The sequence below is a fragment of the Trachypithecus francoisi genome, unplaced genomic scaffold, assembly GCF_009764315.1.
Source record: "Trachypithecus francoisi isolate TF-2019V2 unplaced genomic scaffold, Tfra_2.0 Lachesis_group13, whole genome shotgun sequence".
Classification (NCBI taxonomy): domain Eukaryota; kingdom Metazoa; phylum Chordata; class Mammalia; order Primates; family Cercopithecidae; genus Trachypithecus; species Trachypithecus francoisi.
In genome coordinates, this window is record NW_022681458.1 from 50,444,289 (window position 1) to 50,464,573 (window position 20,285).

The following is a 20,285-nucleotide window of genomic DNA, read 5'->3' on the forward strand; positions in this document are numbered from 1 at the left end:
CCGGCCACTGTCTGGAAACTCTTAAAGAGGGGTCCTGCATTTTCATTTTGCTCTGGGTATCATAATTCTTGTACCCAGTCTTGACTACACCACATTTCCTGACGTTCTAGATGAATACTATATGTGGAGATTTTAAAATGTGTCCACAAATTCTTCAACAGTTCGTCCTCCAAAAGATAGAACCTAATTCCCACCCACCACTTAAGTGTGGGCTAGCCTACTGATTCATTTCTAAAATATGACAGAAGTGGTGGTGTGTGTGTGTGTCTTCATGATTAGTGATAAAACACATGGTGGCTTCTGGCTCTTTGGATCACTTGTTCTGGGAAAAACCAGACGTCATGTTGTGAGGACACTAAGGCAACCCTTGGAGACGTTCATGTGGTATGAATCGAGGCCTCCTGCCAGCAGCCGTTTTAAATGAGCCATCTCAGAAGCATTCAGACAGATGTTCAAATGACTGTATCCCCAGTTCAGGGCTCAAATGCAGGCTCATGAGTGACCCTGAGACAGAACCATCCAGACAAGCATTAGATAACTACTATATCACAGAACCCTGGAATTTAAAAAAAAAAAAATGAGAGGAATACGCAGTTAAAAGGTGAATATGGCCAGGCATGGTGTAATCCCAGCACTTTGGGAGGCTGAGGTGGGCACATCGCTTGAGCTCAGGAGCTCGAGACCAGCCTGGGGAACATGATGAAACACCATCTCTACAAAATATACAAACATTAGCCAGGCGTGATGGTGAGCATCTTTGGTCTTAGCTACTTGCGGAGCTGAGGTGGAAGGATAACTTGAGCCGGGGTAGCAGAGGTTGCAGTGAGCTGAGATGGTGCCACTGCACTCCAGCCTGGGCAAACAAGTGAGACCCTGTCTCAAAAAAATTTTTTAAAAAGGTGAATACGTCCTATGTCCTCCAATATTTGGTGCAATGTTAAAATTAATTTTAGATCTCTTCAGAGCGTATAGACATTTTATTCTTTTGTTTTGTTGTGTTTTGTTTTGTTTTGAGACAGAGTCTCACTCTCTCACCCGAGTCTGGAGTGCAGTGATGCCATCTCGGCTCACTGCAACCTCTGCTTCCCAGGTTCAAGCGTTTCTCCTGCCTCAGCCTCCTGAGTAGATAGCATTTCAGGTGCCTGCCACCATGCCTGGCTAATTTTTTTGTATTTTTAGTAGAGATGGGGTCTCACCATATTGGCCAGGCTGGTCTCGAAATCCTGACCTCAGGTCATCCACCTGCCTCGGCCTCCCAAAGTGCTGGGATTACAGGCATGAGCCACTGTGCTGGCAGAGATATTTTATTCTAGGGGCCATGTTAACAATGCATTTTAGTGAGTATCAAAGGTCTTCTTTCTACATTGTGTGAAGGCCTTTCTTTAATTTGAGACACAGCTTTTGATTATAACACCTGACATTCTGTCCTGATTATTAATTTACAGACAAACAGACACATTTCTTTCACAAGAGCCACCTCCCTTCTAATGGAGAAGTCTGTTGCTCTTGGTGTTCCCTGGCCTGCCACGCCTATGCTGTGTGGCCTGGAATTGTACCCCAGGGTGCTCCAATAGCATTTCTTCCACCTGCCTGGCATGGAACCGGACCACCTAGCATTGCTCTTCTACAGCTACCTGGCTTTTCTGCTATCATCGACTGCATGATCCTGCCCAGGAGAGTGACAAGGAGTAATCCATCCCCAAGTGCTGCCAAATTGGCTCCATCCCATACCCATGTTCTTCAGAATCTGGTCACACTGGTTAATAGGAGCAGTAACAATGGTTCACACATGCAACAATGGATCCACTTGCAAAATAGGTTCAACACAGGCTGTGCAATAACATCCAAACATCTGACTCCTAAGTGTGAATTCCAGTTCAACAGCACAGACATTTAAAATCTAATGCCTAAAGTCAGATTTTAGGCATCTGATTTTAATCATCTTGGGGTGGTGGAGGTTGCAGTGAGCTGAGATGGTGCCACTGCACTCCAGCCTGGATGAAAGAGTGAGATCTTTCAAAAAAAAAAAAAAAGGTATGTCCTACGTCCTCCAATATGTGGTACAATGTTAAAATTAATTATAAATCTCTTCAGAGTGTTTCAAGCAATCCCTTGGTCAGGAACTTCCCTCAACATACATATATAACACCCAAAGGGCATGCCTAACCAGGACCACAGGGAATAGATGAAGCCAAACTTAAGCTTCCTCCTTCTGCATGGTAGAGAAACCTTATATATCAAAAGCAAATTATTACACTTTAACATAGAAGATTAGAGGAACACAGCATCCTTTTAACAGAACCACAAATGAAGTAGAATTTCTGAGAATAAGATTGGCTAAGCTTATTAAGATGTGGACTCCAGACTTTGTTTTTTCACTAAACTATATAAGGCAGTTTAAAGGAGGAGAGTGGTGATAAAGGGTGGGGAGAAGGGGAGAGGAAAGTCAGGAGAACTGTATGATCATCACTGTTCTACAGAACCAATCATAAATCCATTGTTCTCAAGGAAACCAATTCACTTTAAATTGCCTGATTATTCTGATAGCAGGTATGGCCAAGTATAACTAAAGCCTAATACACCTAAATGAGTGTTTTTCAACAGAAGCATAAAAAATGTGTTTATTATCCTGACAGTTTTTTTTTCCCCCAGTGCAGTGGTCCTATTCTAAATCTCATTTTTTTAATTGAGTGCTTCAGATGTTGAAGGTTGGGCCAGTCAGTCCCATAAGACAGGGAACAGGGTGGGCGGAGCTCCCAAGAGAAGGCTTCTTTGTTGCTTCTCACATTGTGCATGTCCTAATCTCAGTGCAGACAGGACCAGAGCCAGGAAGATTTGTACTATCTGTACTACCTGTGGTTATTGACTAGCTTATGATTGTGCTTTTTGTTTTGTTTTGTTTCTCTCTACCTTTCTTTTTCTTTTTTCTTTTTTTTCTTTTTGTTTTTGAGACTGAGTCTCATTCTGTTGCCCGGGGTGGAGTGCAGTGGCACCACCTCAGCTTACTGCAACCTCTGTCTCCTGGGTTCAAGCAATTCTCCTGCCTCAGCTTTCTGAGTATCTGGGATTACAGGCACCCACTGCCACGCCCAGCTAATTTTTTATATTTTTGGTGGAGACAGGGTTTCACCACATAGGCCAGGCTGGTCTCAAACTCCTGATCTCAAGTGATCCACCCGCCTCGGCCTCCCAAATTGCTGGGATTACAGGCACGAGCCACCACACCTGACCTATTTCTCTCTACCTTTTAGCCTGTCAGCTCCACAAAATCCAGTGTCCGTGATGTTCATGGTGTATTCTGAGGTCCTAGGGACGGACCCTGGCACATGGTAAGCATCAATAAATACTTATGGAATGAATGAAGGAAAGAAGCGATAAACTCACACCTAAGGGGATTAAATGATTCTTATTACTTCTGGAGTATCCCTAATGGCTCTAAACACAACGCTAGTAACATTCTCCAACATGTATTCATCAGACATCTAATGACTGCCTATTATTTGAGTGTAATGAAGGCATTACCTGCCATTGTTAGTGCATTCCACTTCTCATTTCGTCCATTCAAATATCATCTCCCTCCAAAAGTTGCGGCTGAAGCAATCCCGTTCTCAGTTCCAGAACAAAGTTCTACAATGTTAGTATTTTTCGAAGTATTTTTTCAGGGAAGGGCTGCCTGTTTTACTACAGAAAGCACTCCTGAGCAGGCACCAACTACCTTTATGATTAATTGGCTTAAAAATTCACCATATAGTTTACATATGAATTCTTACTGGTACATCAAGATACTTTCACTAGATGGAAGTAGTTTTTCTACTTAATGTGTTTTAAGTTATTATTGTTATGGGAATGTTAGTGAAAATCAGGCAAAATTCATATTTCAAGGACCTAGCCTTTCACCCCTTTCTTTTAATTAATTTTACTTCCCCAGAGAAGAGTAGCAATTGATCTCAAGTCAGTGTAGTGGCCTCTGCTGTTTCTGTGTCTAATTCTGGAAGTAAACATTAAGAAAACATTTTAAAGAATAAATAGGCTAGGTACCAGGCAGTTGTTCTCTTAAAGGGGACTTTTTTTGCATCTTTTATGATGTATGAAGAAGAAAAATGATATGATGCTCTTTAGAACCACATTTTATCTATCATATGGCAACTGTCACTCTGAATGAAGACAATATGCATAGAATGTTTGAAAAAATTATTCTGAGACATTATCTTCTTGAATGGCCTCTCTCAACACATGGGTTAGCTGTCTCTTTCAGGCAAATGGGGGGACTCCTTTGGGATTCAGAAAACGTTTCCCATCCTAATACAGGTCTTTGTAGGACATCTAGAACGGCTGAGGGAAATAAAAATATTTTCCCAAGGCAGAAGACTTCTGGTCAATAGGAACAAATATGGAATCTGGAAGGATTCCAATCAGCTTACTTGAAGTAAAGTAATTCCGAGGCTTTTCTTATTTTTAAAACATATATTTCACTCATGTAGGCAACATGGACACTAATTGATAAATGTCATGAACATAGAGTACGGATCATATGGGATAAAACTATTGTCTTTGAGAGCAAGTTAGTTTTTAAATTCTTAATGTCCTCTACTCTCAATTTTATTTAGCTTATTGATAATGTTATGGTTTCACAGGTGATTTCATTGTTTTCATGCACACAGACAAGATTTGAATTACGTATTTTCAAAGTTGTATTAAAAGTCTATTTCAAAACCCTCTCAATAAAAATAGTCACTGCTTGGGATGGTTCTGACTCTCAGTGGAGTTCAGTAACCTTAATTTGCATCCTTGAACAGGGCTCTGCATGAGAGAAATCCTTCCAGGGACCTCATTTGGAACCCTCAGCAGGGGTAAAATTATGAATGAAGCAAGAATTTCTTTTGTTTGCTTTTCCAGAGAAGAAAAGAGAGTTGTTCTGCAAAATAAAATGTTTCGCTAAAGAAAAAAAAAATATGGTCGCTTTTCTACCTCACCTCCTGCCTCAGTGGTTAAAGGAAAGGACAAAGAGCCAGGACTCTACTCTCTGGGGACCTTAACAAAATCTCAGGAATCACAGAGTTCACAGCACCCTCCCTGGGCCTCAGTTTCCCAATCTGTTAAAGAAGATACAATATCCACTTCATAAAGTAGTTTAAATAAAATGTAAAGACCTGGAACAAAACCTGGCACATATTAAGTGCTCAGTAAATATTAGTTTGTGTTAAAAGTAGAAATGACCTTCTATAATGTTGATTGTAAGAGTTAATATTTTGCTATTAGAATTTGTTCTAGATAGCTCAGTCATTATACAAGACTCTGGGGGTAGGGGAAGCATTTGGTCTGGCACTTTCCATAGCTATTGTATCTTCCAGCAAACACCTGTGATTGCTTACTGTTTATGAGCTACTCTGCTAGGAAAGATGGAGGCCAGGATCCAGGGCCTGCTGTCTAGGTGTTCACAGTCCAAAGAGGGAGTCATTCCTAAACCAGTCATTGAAATGCAATATGGCAAGTTCTGTAATAATAATAATTACACTTACTATTTATTGACTTTGTGTCTTGGGGTGGGTCAGCACTTTACAAATACTGTCCTACTTTGCTCTCACAGCAACTCTATAAAGTAGGTGTTATTATTACTGTTTCACAGATGAGGAAATGGGTTCAGAAAGGCTAAATAATTTGTCCAAGGTCACATAGCTAGCTGGTAGGGCTGGAATTAGACTTCAGCTGTTTAAATCCAAAATCTATGTTCTTAATCATAACACTACTCTTCTTCCCTTAAATATTACATAGAAATAATAGTATATATTATTTTATTAAAATAATGAATATATTATTATAGATAGACAGTACAAATATTTGGGAGCACTGAAGGACTAGCTGGCTAATTCTGCCTGAGGGACTATAGGAGATTGTCAGTGAGAATGTGACCTTTGAGTTAATCAACAGAACTATTTTCATGGCTATGTCATGGATCAGATTCAAGTATATATTTTATTTGGTTTCCCTCCCTACCCAGCTGTCAGAAACCTGAATTTCAACCTTTTCTAATTGCAATACATTTTCTAGTTTATTTCATCTGTGTACCATATTTGGTCATGGAATACATTTGGTCAGTGAAACTCTAATAATAAGATCTTCCCATTTTCAGAAGAAAACAAAAATCACACACACACACACACATGCACTCACACTCATTTACTGTAGTATATCAGGGATTTCTTTAAATAACAAATTCCAATAGATCATGATACAGTTTTACAAGGCATATATAATGATATACACCAAAATGTTAACATTGATTACCTCTAATTTTACAGGTTCTGAGTTTATGGGTACAATTTGTTTACTTCTATACTTTGCAAGTGTTCTCAACTAAACATTCATCACTTTTGCACTCAGATTATCCACATATTTAAAAACAGGCAACAAAACCTCCTAGGTGTTGTGCTAAACTCAATGCATGTTCAATGCAATCAGCTATAACTTGTCTATATCTCCAATAAGAAGTTCCTGAGGACAAGGACTACATCCCCCGGGAGAGGTAGAAGTAAGGCCTTGCCTGTGGTTGTGCTTGACAAATTTTTATTTCTTAGTGTGAAAAATGAATACTTGGGGAAAACTGTACAACTATAAATGAAATCAGAGCTGAGAAACCCTTGAACTGATACTCTAGTTAATCACGTGTAAATGAAACAACTATTCACATCCTATTCCATAGGGTTTCTCTCAAAATGTGTCTTGTTATGTACAAAGTGCTTAGTGGAAAGAAAAGAGGGTAGGAATGGGCTACTCTGGAACCTTGAATATCTTGCAGTCTAGCTCTGGAGACCAGACATGAATGCAGGAAGAAATAACTAGCAATATGTGTGTAGAATGTGAATCTCTGTCCACAAACTCAAGTGGGCAAGAAATATGAAGTCCATTTCTAGTTTTAAAAAGGTGCATTTCTTTAATATAGAAAATAGTGAATGTCTACAGTTCATATCAGATTTAGATTCATCCGAGCGGCAGAAATGTAATTGTAGGCAATTTAAAGACCTCCCTCTCTCTTTTTCCGTGGTGTCAGGCCTAAGTTTGAGGGATCAAGATGCTAGGAAAAATAGACGGGTATCCAAGTTGGCATCTACTGAGATCTGCTGTCCCACTGGCCTGCAGGGATTGAACTACTCAGACTGATGCTTGGATGGGCCTTGCACCCATCCAAAGAGCTCCTTCTGGTCCAGTGACTGTCCCTGCTGACAAAGTTCTTCCTTAGGCCCCTGCATGTTACTGGACGTGGGGTGGGGTTTGAGAGGCTATCCAAGGGCCTTCAGCAATTCTGTGTTCTTCATGAGCATACAGGAGTCATTCATTAGATGCACATCAAGTTGGGCTGGGGGCACTCTGTGAGGCAGCCCTCAGGCCCATGCATCTAGACAAACTCCATAGCCATACCCCATAGCCATTTCTATTCTGACATCTTGAAGCCTCTTCAATCTCTCTGTGCCACTAGGGGCAGCAGTCTCTACTTCCCTGAGATTGCTGTTGTCTCCCAGCCAAAACAAACCAGCAGCTCATGTTTTTTATTTCCCCTCTGATAGGGACACTTACTACTCTTGACCCATCAGATGATCCTTTGCAGTGGGAAATCTTGTTCCTGCGTCATTGCGTATCCTCTCAAATCTACTAACTTCTCCTGAGAATGCCTTGTTCCCTGTAGGCTTTATATATTTGAATTCAAGTCAGAGAAACACTTCTTTTTTTTCTCTGAGCCAGTGGATGGCCCATCATCTAGCTGCAAAATGGAAGAAAGGCCATAGGGTTACAAGAAAATACACACACAGAAAATCCTCAGGTAATAGGTTAAGCCATTTTGACACCAATGAATGTTCAAGGTACTCACAGAAGAGATGGGCAGGTCTAGACTTGAGATAGACTCGGGCCTGCTGAGCAACTGACCTTCTCTTCACTTAGTCTGGCAGCCAATACTCAAAAAGTGCAGGGGTTGCTCTGCACCCACTGCTTGTGAACAGGCTTGCATGTACTTAGAGTTTCCACAATGGTCAGGCAGAAGGAGAGACTGGAATAGGATAAGACCTCTTGCAATTGTGGAAGAGGCCATCTGGCTCTGGCACAACACTCATTCCATGGGAGAAACCCCAGGGGAGACTTCAGGGCGTAGCAAACCTCCAAACCTCCAAGATATGTTCCCTCCTGTTTTCTATCACCATCTCTTTAAATTTTTGTTTTCTTCACTACCTATTGTATCTGTTCATGTCCTTCACTCATTATGACATACACGAAAAATGTCACAGAAGCATAAAGCTTAATGAGTGTATTTTATAAATATTAAATTGTTATTTTTGGTAGGTTCAGTTAATGACTTTGGGCAAATTGCTTAACCCCTTTATTTGTCCATTCATTTAACAATTATTTATTAAAAGCACCTACTATGTGCTAGGCACAGTGCTAGTTGTTGGAATATAATAAGTAGCAAAACCTACATAGTTGCTACTCTTCTGGGGCTTACACATTTGTGGGAGAAACACAAAAATATTTTTTTAAAAAGCACACAAATACAAATAACTTATAATGATTGCTATGAAGGAAAAGTTCATGGAGCCACTCTGAGGGAAAAGGAGGCTCTTTGAGGCAGTGACATTTAGCTGATACCTAAAGACAGAACGTTGAGTAGAGATTAACTTGATAAAGCTTTTGTGCTAGGTGAGGGCATTAGTATTTCAGGCCAAGAAAACAGCACTTGAAAAGACCAGAGTGACTGGGAAGAAGCATCATGAGGTGAGACCAGAAGGAATGAGCAGGCCTTATAGACCATGTTAAGGATTTTTAAAATCTTTTTACTCAGAGCAACTGGAAAGTTTTATATATAAGCATGACACATCCAAATTTGCATTTTAAAAGGTAACTGGTTGTCATGACATCATCTCTCCTTCATTTCAGCCATCCATTCTTAGAGCCACATCAACATTTCACATCAGGAACTCAGAAATCTTAATCTCTGCTCACAAGCTCCTATTCCATGGTTGTAGCAATTACTCCAGGAATTCCAGTTCTTTCATTTCATCAACACCTCCAGTAGCTTCCTCACTCTGTTGTCGTCCCTGATCCCTTCACTTTTCTCTCTATCTAGCTAAGATCCTGTGGCCATCATTTAAACCACTCTCATTAATATCCTGAATTATCTTGTCCTAATCTTGTTTGTATGACATCCACCCAGAAGAACTCTGTATTAATCCATTTTCACACTGCTAAAAATATGCTACCCAAGACTGGGTAATTTATAAAGAAAACAAGTTTAATTGACTCACAGTTCCACCTGGTTGGGGAAGCCTCAGGAAACTTACGGTGATGGCAGAAGGGGAAGCAGGCACCTTTTCACAAGACGGCAGGAGAGAGTGGAGTGAAAAGTCCAGGGGAAATTGCCATTTATAAAACCATCAGGTCTCATGAGAACTCCCTCACTATCATGAGAACAGCATGGGAGAAACCACCCACACAATGCAATCACCTCCCTCCAGGTCTCTCCCTCAACACCTGGGGATTACAATTTAAGATGAGATTTGGGTGGGGACACAAAGCCTAACCATATCAAACCCAGCATGTAGCAGAGCATCTGGCACAGAGCAGACACACAATAAAAATGTGTAAGTGAATGAATCTAACTATATTCAGCATTTATCATCATCATTTTCTCACGTTATATTTAGCCTTTCAACTCATTGCAATCTGGCTTCTGCCTTTAGTGTTCCATAGAAACTGATCTTGCTAAGGTCACCAAGATCAAGAATATGTTTTAGTTTTCATCATCTTTGACTTTTCAGGAGCTTTCAATACCATTGACCACTTCCTCTTTCTTTATTATTTTTGGGGGAAGGCACTTGAGCCTTCTGATTTTGCTCTTGCACCTCTGACTGTTCTTTCTGTTTTCATTACTGAGTATTGATCCCTCATCTCTACTAATGTAGAAAATGGTGAGCTTCCCTAGAGTTGTGACCCAGGACATCTTCTTTTCTCACTCTTCACTTTCTCCCTAGAAAGTCTTATCATGCTTCAATTTATAGCTATGGTGACAATTCCTAAATCTACTTAAACAACCCCCGTCTCCCTTCAAGCTCCATACATAGAAGTACTTTATTAACAGTGTCTCTTTTTTTTTTTTTTTTTTTTTGAGGCGGAGTCTCGCTCTGTCGCCCGGACTGGAGTGCAGTGGCCGGATCTCAGCTCACTGCAAGCTCCGCCTCCCGGGTTTACGCCATTCTCCTGCCTCAGCCTCCCGAGTAGCTGGGACTACAGGCGCCCGCCACCTCACCCGGCTAGTTTTTGTATTTTTAGTAGAGACGGGGTTTCACTGTGTTAGCCAGGATGGTCTCGATCTCCTGACCTCGTGATCCGCCCGTCTCGGCCTCCCAAAGTGCTGGGATTACAGGCTTGAGCCACCGCGCCCAGCCAACAGTGTCTCTTGAATATGTCTTTGGCTTCAAACTCATCCTATCCTGAAATGAACACATTAACTTAAATATCCAAAACTGCTACTTCTCCAATGTTCTCTGAATCTTGGGAAATGGTAATACCATCAACACTCTTGTTTAAGTCAGAAACCTAGACTCCTCCCTTCCACACATCTAATCAACAAATCTTGTCAAGTCCACATGCCTTAAGTGTTTCTCAAAGCCATTTACTTCCTGCCACACTGGTTCAGGCTACCATCATAATCAGGCTGAAATAATACAAAAGGTTTTGCCTTGGACACTCTCAGTACAGTCTTACCCCATCAAACTAGCCTCTTTATCTCTTCATTTCAGTCATAAAGATCTTTTATTTTAATTTAATTTTTTTAGAGACAGGGTCTCACTCTGTCACCCAGGCTGAAATGCAGTGGCATGATGATAACTTACTGCAGCCTAAAACTTCTGGACTCAAACGATTCTCTCACTTGAGCCCCCTACCCCGAGTAGCTGGGACTACAGGCATGTGGCACCACACTCAGCTAATTAAAAAAAAAAATTGTGGAGATAGATTCTCACCATGTTGCCCAGGCTGGTCTTGAACTCCTGGCCTCAAGCTATACTCCCACCTCAGCCTCCCAAGCTGCATAATGACCTCTTAAAAAGTGCAGTTCTTAGAGTACAGCATCTGATGTCACTTTTCCGTTTAAAGCCCGTTAATACTTCTTCCTGCCCAGTAAGTAACCTCTCCATCTGCCAGCCTCTCTGTCCCACTTTTTCTCCCCTTCAGCTACACTGGACTTCTCTCAGGTGTTTTAGTTTAGCAGGCTTTTTTTCCACTTTAAGGCCTGTGCAAATGCCAGTTCTTTTGTCTGGAATGCTTACCCACTTTCTTTTTGCTTCATTACCTGATTCTCTACAACCACTTCCTCTTGGAAGCATTCCCTGACCCCCCCATACTAGGTTAGGTCCATCTGTTTTACATTCCTGTGTACATTTGTAATTGTTTACTTTTATGTCATTATTTATCTTCCCTGCTACATTATATGCTTCATGGGAGTGGGGATAGGACCTGTCTTGCTCATCTTTGCAGCAATAGCACCTAGGGAAGTGACTGACTAGCTCACTGGAGATGCTAAGTCAATATTTCTTGCTCTTATGACTAATTTACACCCAGTAAATAGTCATAGCTTGACTTTACCATTTAAAACTGAAACTTGGTAGGGTGCAGTTGTTCATGCCTATAATCCCAGCAGTTTGGGAGGCTGAGGTGGGACGATCATTTGAGGCCAGGAGTTCAAGACCAGCCTGGGCAACATGGCAAGACCCCATCTCTACAAAACACAAAGTAAAAATTAGCCAGGTGTGGTGGTGCATGCTTATAGTTCTGGCTACTTGGGAGGCTGAGGTGGGAGGATCACTTGATCCCAGGAGTTCAAGGCTGCAGTGAGCTATGATTGTGCCACTGTACTCTAGCCCAGGAAACAGAGTGAGACCCTATCTCTAGAAAATAAACAAACAGTAACAACAAAAAAGCCTGAAACTTAAGTTCATCTCTTTGATGGTATATTCTGAGCCAAGTAAAATTTTAATTGCATTTTAATTCCCAACCACTAAAGGGTCACATAATGAATTCCATTTCATAGTACATTTATCTGGGCCCTCTGTGAGCAGAGGACTATTAAAACAGGCAATTGAAAATAAGGTAGGTATAATGATTGTCCCCATTTCACACATGAGGATCTTGGAGCATAGAAATGTTTAGTAACTTACCCAAGTCATACAACTAGTGACTGGTAGGCCTAGGATTTGAAGAAACCTGTGTTTGAATTTGCATTTGAAACAGAACCCTACATGCATCAACTACACCATACTGCTATGCCTCTGAGAACTTCCTCTCCTTTATAGCAAAAAATAGGCAAGGTGCACTTGTGGGTGTCTGACAGTTCAACTCACCCTGGATAGAAAGCTGTAGGCCCAGGAAACTAAAGGTCAGTACTTGAATCTTTGCCAAGGGTGCTGACAACACAATCAGAAGTGTTTCCACCTCAACCTGTGCCCTTCATCTAGAGGGATGAGTGCCACCTGGTGGACATAGTTTTGCGCTATGTTAACTTCTCCACAATACGTATTTAACCATGAATGTAGCTCCACATCCACGTAGGAATGAATTAAATAGACTGTTATGCATTGATAAACTTAGGCACTGTGATGAGCTTCTGAGGGATGAATTCCTCTTTTTTTCTCTTTCTGTTTACATTTAATTTTTGTTGAGTCTACAATGAAGTTTAATTAAAAACAAATAGAAGGAACTTTTTTTGTCATTGCCGTTCAGCACCTTTGTCTGTTTTAATAGTAAGAGAGGAAATTTATAAGCAAGTAGACTTAAATTCTCTGCCATGTTTTCTTTATTTGTCAAGTGGGCTGGCAGTGCGAATTAAATCAATTAATCTGTATAAATGATGGGACAGTGCCCAGGACACAATAAACATTCAGTAAGTGTTGTCTATTATTTTTATTATCCTACAGAAAAATTGGATTCCTTTCTAGAGGTTAAGACAAAGATAAACATTTCAATTTCTGGGATGCTCCAGCATTATTCCTTTTGTAAACAAAGATAGCACAAGACAGAAGCTTAAATATTACAACTAGCCATCAAATTATGGATTAAAGTTTTCATTTATTCTATATATATTTCCTGATTCTCTACTGTATGCTAAGATGGGCTGGAAAGCAATGGTGAGGGACAAGGGTTCATCCCCCCAACTAACTGAGGGTCTCGAGACAGATTTTATTTGCCACCAGAGGTGCCTAAGCAGTTTTATGGGGAAGGTTAGTGAGAGATGAGGTCACAGTTGTAATTGGAGAGGTGGAGCTTGTTCTTAGTAGTCCTGGTTAATGCTCCCTCTCCTCCAGAGGTAGGGTAGTAACTTCCTTTACCAACCTAAAATTCCTCTCCTTTTCAACAACTGCCAACTAATCCATGCCAAGATGTTAACTATTACCTCTTAAGCTATTATTTAGTTACATAATCCTTCAAAGGAGTATCTGGATTTTAAGAGAGGACTCTAGAAAAGTTTCTCACAGTCTGGGCTCCCAACCAAAAGACCACCAAATGTCCTTTTTGACCTTAAAATTTTTAGTTAAAAAGTTAGTTCAACAAATACACAAACAAAACCCTCAGGTAATAGGTGAAGCATCTATAACCTGGCCTACAGGATGGTAGCCAAATGTTCATTAGAAAAATGAAATTAACAATGAATTTTAGTAACTGACACAATTTCATGTACCAGTAGATGTGAAAGGGCTTTAAAAAGGAAAAAAAAAAAAAACCACTATGCAAATACATGATATTATTTTCCCCACTGCATGCATACTCATGCTTGCAATGCCATGGATATTGAGAGGTTCAATTTGGGACCTTAGGTCCAGACAGCATGGTTATGACAAAATTCAAAACCAAACTAAGCTAAACAATCATATAAATGAGCAGTCATATAAATCATAGCAGTCATATAAATGAGTTCCATAAAAAAAAAAAAAAGGTTGCTTTTATAAGATAATACTGCCCAAATTTCTGAAAAGATCTCTCTGGATAAAGCATTGGGTGAAAGATTTAATTATGCCTCTGTTACTCTTCAGTACCAAACAATGGATCACAACTCATAAACAGCTTTCTGTTCTGATTTAAACATTAAAATTTTTTTTGTCATTTTTTGTCAGCTTATCTGTGTGCTTCCTGTCTTGTCCTTCCCCTCCTCCCCATCAATCATCAGGAGGTTAAAAAATTTTAAAATACAAATAAAATATTCAGAGGAGAAAATGCCAGAGTGCAAGTATATATTAAAATAAAATGAATGGGTGGGTGAATAGGGATGCAGAAGAAATGTGTGCCAACCCATAAAAGTGGCCACTAAATCCCGAATGCATTATGTCTTGTTAGGATTAGGTCATAGATCCAGGATCAAATAATAGATGCTAAGATCTTATTTTTTAAGAACCTTCAACCCACCAAATCCCTTTCTTCACTAGGTTCCCCACCCCAAGTTTTTCAAAATTTCCATGGGGTAGAATGGGACAACGGAGTCACAACCATCAAGTTCTCTGATCATGGTGACCCACACCCTCCCTCCTTTTTCCAATCAGTTCAGCTTTGGGGGAGACAAATAGATAGAGGACCCTGTTATAAACTGTTTGACATTTCCCCAAATTGCCCAGTCCCTTAGGAAAGCATTATGGTATTATCAGGGTGCCAAGTACAGAACTTTTACATAATAGGCACTAAATAAATGTTAGTTTAATGGAATTAAACAGTCTAAGAGGCCCACAGCCAAGTGATGACATGCAGAACCACTGGGGCCTGTTTGAATTCCACTACTGCTGAATGATGCTAATTTATCCTAGACATTTTATCTCCTAGTGACTGGGTTCCCTAGTCTGTGAGACAGTTTGTTCAACAACCAGTCTGGTTTGAACTAAAGAAATTGCTCAATTAAATAATGATTTCGGGAAGTGAGAAGAGTATTGACTCTCCAAAGGTGGCTTAAATTAACCTGACATTTATTGTATTCTACCTGCGTTTTCACCAGTGATCATTTTGTAGTTTTTAAACTCCTGCTGTCTAGCTGTTTTTTGACCCAGCAAGTTGAACCAGTTTCCGAGTCTAATTGGCATAGCGTGAGTGTCCTCCTGGCTAGAGAATGCTTCTTCCAAACCATTCTGTTTTGCTCAAATTGCCCAATCAAGGTCAGCTTGAGGACTTGGGGAGTACCCAGACACCCACTTCCAGTGAGTGACCTTTTTGAGCCAACCATAAATTACAAGTCTCATTAAAACTGGCGAATTCAATCTCTTGTTTTAAAATTGAAAATCTCCCTTAATGTAGATAGCATTAAATTAACTGCATTTTGCAAATATTGCCCAAAGTGTTGGGGCTTTCCAAAGTTACTCTGAAAACAATAGCAATATTGTACAGATTAATGACAGAAATATGGTGAGATTTTTGTTTAAAACTAAATATTGGGAAAGGCTGGGTGTGGTGAACTTAAAAAACAAATTCAAGACATGGCCTAGGGAGAAAGACTTGTTTTATAGTTAAAATACCAAGATCTGCATATTGGTTCAGCTGCCTAGTTGGATCATAAAGAACCACACCTTGAATAGTCTTCAAAAGTACACAAGATGGCTTTTACTTACTAATCTTTAAAAGTCAATGTGCGGACCTTCTAGGATGAAGGCCTATGAGCTTGCTTTTCTCCGTTCTCTGGAAACCACAGGGAACCACTAGCACAACAAAGATCAAAATACAAAATACTTATGTCAATAAACTAAACAAACACTTTCATATTTCTACCATAAGAAACATTATAAAGGGCAGTTTCTAAAGAAGCTCTTACTAAATAAAACGTTACTTTAAAATAATTCCTTGATTTCAGTAATTCTGCCTTTGAAATAGATCACATCCATTCTTCATTTTCCCTACTCAATCGCTCTCCCCTCCTTAATCCAAGTTCTTCTAAACATAGTCTTTTCTGAATTTCTAATTCTGACAATCATCTGCAAAGTGTCCCTTCCTCCAGGCTTGCTCCTGCACCCATCTTTTTCCACAAGGCTGCCACAAATCAAAATCTAAAATCAAAACCAAACTAAGCTAAACAATATGCTGTTAGTGTGTGTGTATATATATATATATACACACATACACATACACACACGCACACATATATATATACATGAAATAAGACAATTCTTCAAAAAGCAAGGGAACAATGAATACAAAGTGTAGGATTGCACTAACCTTTTGGGGAGACAAGGAGATGACACAGGGAAGAATCATACAAATAAAGTAATGGCATTGGAAATGTTTTCATTCTTAAGTTGGATAATAAAGTTCTACTTATACTGGAAAATGAGTTTGCAAGTATTCATTCTACTATTCTGATTCATATATGTGATAGGCATCCTTTTAAAAATAATCCAATATTGCCTGAGAAACTATTTTAAGTGAAGTGAGTTAAAGTTGATTTTTTAAAGTGTTAAGTAAACACTGGTACAGATATTATACAAATATGTGAAAGTGGAAAGTATATGACCAAAAATTAGGAAAGTTTGGCTTATGAGAACAAATGCATATTTCTTAGACCATAAAATGCAAAGTCTGATTCAGGTTCACTTTCCCGACAATTTCCTCTCACTGCCGTCCTCTCAGGCATACCACACAAGTCATAATCTTTCATGCCTCTGTGTCCTTGCGTGTTCTGTATCTTCTTACCGAACTATCTATATTTCTCTGTTGAATGGACTCCTACTCATACTAGAAGACCCAGTCTAGACATAACCTTCTCCAAGATACTGACACACCATACTTCTTCCCTCAAGCAGAGTTATTCCCACTTTGCATTTCCAGGGCATCCTCTTCGTTACCCACCCTTTGTTATTGTACTCTGGCACCGTATGTTCACTTTCTGTTTGCTTATCAATCTCTCCATTTAAACAAGACATTCCTTAAAACCAATGCTTACTCAACTTGGCATGTCCAGTACGTAGGACGGAACATGGTATTGGGAAGGTGTTTCACCATAAAGAGCTGAGGAACTGATTTCAATTAATACCCTAAAGTGCAATAATAAGCCTTCCTCTGCTTAAGTTGCACTCGTGACCCTCAGCTCACTTAGCCTTCCAAAGCATATAATAATTTGAAGACTAATTCTGCAATCAGAGTGTGGTTAAAGACAAGTAAACAAGCACATTAAAGAGAAGAAAGATTAAAGAAACAAAAAGCCACTGAGCCCAGCATGCTTAATGCAAGAAGCTGCACCAAAGAGGGATGGAAAAAATATCATTGAAACGCACACACTCCTACTCTCCATGCGTAGGTATATATACAGAAACTACTGAAAACTGTCATCTACAACCTTAACTTATAGAAACTTTCAGACCCTTAGTGATTGGGGGATACTGGAAATGGGGTAGGGGACTAGCAGAGAAATACAACAGAAGAAAGGGAGAAAAAAAAATATGAAGCCTTACCACCAGCGCAATGAACATTCACTCTCCATGACAACGCAGAGTAAGAGAAGTTGGCATGAGCTTCAGCCACATCAGGAGTATTGACCTTTGAAGAACACATTCAGAGAACAGTGATGCCTGTATTACTAGACTCAGTGGTTTAGGAAAAAGCAGTGGATTAAGTGAAGATTGTCTCATAGGCCCTTTTATTTTCCTCCATCATTTATTCAATAATGACTTACTGAGCACTGTTGACAGGCACAGTACAAAGTGCTGGGACAGCCTAAAAATTAAGATTTAGTCCTTGCTTTTCATAAACTCACAACCTACTAGGGAGAAAATTTGACATGTACATAAATAATTATAAAACAAATTAGAATGTGTAAATATCCCATGTGAAGTACAAACAGAGATTTGGAAACACAGAGGAGAAAAAGTTAAGTCTTGATTTAAATATATTGACAAGAAAAGGATAAAGGATGTGACATATTATCTGAATATTGAAGACGGGATGGAACTTTAACAGATATAGAATGAGATGAGATGGGCAAGGGAGAAGGAATAGCGTGAGCATGGAGTAAATTCTGAAAACTTAGTTCATAGTACACCCTTATCCTGCTGGAAGAGTTAGTCCAGAAATCTTTGAGTCTGTCCCAAATAACAAATATTCTTATTCTATATCATACCTCTTTATAATACTTAGGGGAATTAGGCCACAACAGAGAAAAATAAAGGTCATATACCAGCCCCACAATTGTGTGTTGTAGCAAAAATTATATATTGCTAAGATGTGGGCTTTCAGCATTGTGTGCAATACTAAAGAACACAAATGTGAAATTGCTTTTTAAAAAACTTATTTTGAAAAGGACTTCAGGGGTGTGGGATTGGATTAATCATAATTCATGCTTCATGACAAACTCTTCTTTGGTTAGTGTATGGAAACCCTTATTTATTATTTGCTTTTTAGTTGGATAGTTATTTTTAATAATGTAATGAAATTTCTGCTTCTGGCAAAAGTGACATAGTAACTGGTACTGAACTTGCACTATGACTGTAAGCAACTAGAAAACTGAACATAATGTAGGGAAACAATACCTTCAGATATTGGAAAATGAGCAGTGCATGTAAGTGATCCCTGAGGAAAAGAAATCAAATAAAGTGGTCCTATGATCATTCTGGCTTTCTATATGGAGACACACTCTAGACCATGCCACAGGACAGGGAATCCAAGCAGAGTACAAACATCTCACAAAGTTGAGGAGACAGAAATTGGAAAGAAAACAAAATCCAGACATACAAGAATGTAGAACAAAAATGTCCAGCATCCAATAAAAAATACTAGACGTGAGAAGCGGCAGGAAAATTTGACCTATGCCCAGGGATAAAAGTCACTGGAAACAGAATAATAGTTAATTTCTTGTCAAAACTATGAGCCAGAAGATAACATCTCTAACATGCTGAAAATCAAAACATAATTTAACATGCTGAAAGCAAAAAAAAAAAATATTGTCAACCTAGAGTTCTATACCCAGGAAAAATATATTTCCCAAACGAAGGCCATGGCTATAATGAAGTAACAGGAACTGGGTTGCCCTCCTGCATTAAATCACTAGAAAAACAGGTAAATATATATACTTAGATGGTTTTTAGACGCTGAACAATAGTCACGGTAACCTCTGTGATTATTCCAGAGAGAGATTCCAGGCCATAGTGCAGAGAGAAAAAGCTCAAACTGAGCCTGGTGGTATGAGACTCCAAATGCAGTCCACAATGTGAACATTAAAATGATAAGAAGATAAATACACATATTTTAGAAATCAAAATTAAACTTCCAGAAGTGAAAACTATAATACATGAAATGCAAATTACTGGATGGGATTACTAAGAGACAAGATAATTCAGAAGAAAAGGTTAGTTAATTTGAAGACAGAACTATCCAAAATGAACTACATGGAGAACAAAAAGACTGAAGAAAAAAATAACAGAGTACCAATGATCTGTGGGACAATATCAAGTTTTCTAAAATATATGCAATTGGAATTCCAGAAGGAGAGGAGAGACATGGAGAGACAAAAACAATTTAAAGAAACAATGACTAAAAAATATAAAATACAGTGAAAAGTATAAACAACCATATTTAAAAATTGCATCAAACACAATAGAGTAAACAACAACAACAACAAAACTACACAAAGGCACATTATAAAGTTCTGAAAATCACTGACAGAAAAATCTTAAAAGTAAGCATAGTGGGGAAAGAAGACACAGAAGCACAAAGATAGAAGACAGCTGACTTATTGTCAGAAACTACATAAGACTGAGAAAATGATTTGACGTCTTTAAAGTATTGAAAGAAAAAGAAAATTGTCAGTGTAAAATTTTATATCCAGAAAATCAGACAAACAAAACCTGAGAGAATTCATCACTAGCAGATAAATGTTCTCTACAAGAACTGTTAAAGGAAATTTTTTAGGCAGAAGAAAAAAAGAATCCAAGAACAGACGGGATAAATAGAATACAAAGACAAATAAATGTAAAATTATTTTTAAATATTAGTAAACTATATTCAATCATATTTTAATCATATTTTTAAAAGATAATACATCATGAAAAAGTGGAATTTATCCCAGGAATCTAAGTATACTGTAATATTCAAAAATCAATAAATGCAGTTCACCATATAAGTGTATTAAAAAACAAACCATACGGTTGTCCCAATAGATACAGAAAAGGCATTTGAAAAAGTTCACCATCGGGCCATGATAAATATACTCGCAAACCAGGAATAGAAGGGAACTTCCTCAAATTGATGAGAGCCATCTACAAAAAAACCTATAGATAACATCATTC

At 39.0% G+C, this 20,285-nt stretch overlaps 1 long non-coding RNA gene across 3 annotated transcripts in view; it reads left to right on the top strand.

Annotated features, from left to right (window-relative positions):
- LOC117094710 overlaps positions 1-20,285 on the top strand; it is a 55,058-nt gene that overhangs the window by 16,239 nt on the left and 18,534 nt on the right. For all 3 annotated transcript variants that reach the window (XR_004441655.1, XR_004441654.1, XR_004441656.1), the window contains one exon: positions 3,252-3,329. This is a non-coding gene — a long non-coding RNA (uncharacterized LOC117094710). The remainder of the gene's footprint in view (positions 1-3,251; positions 3,330-20,285) is intronic.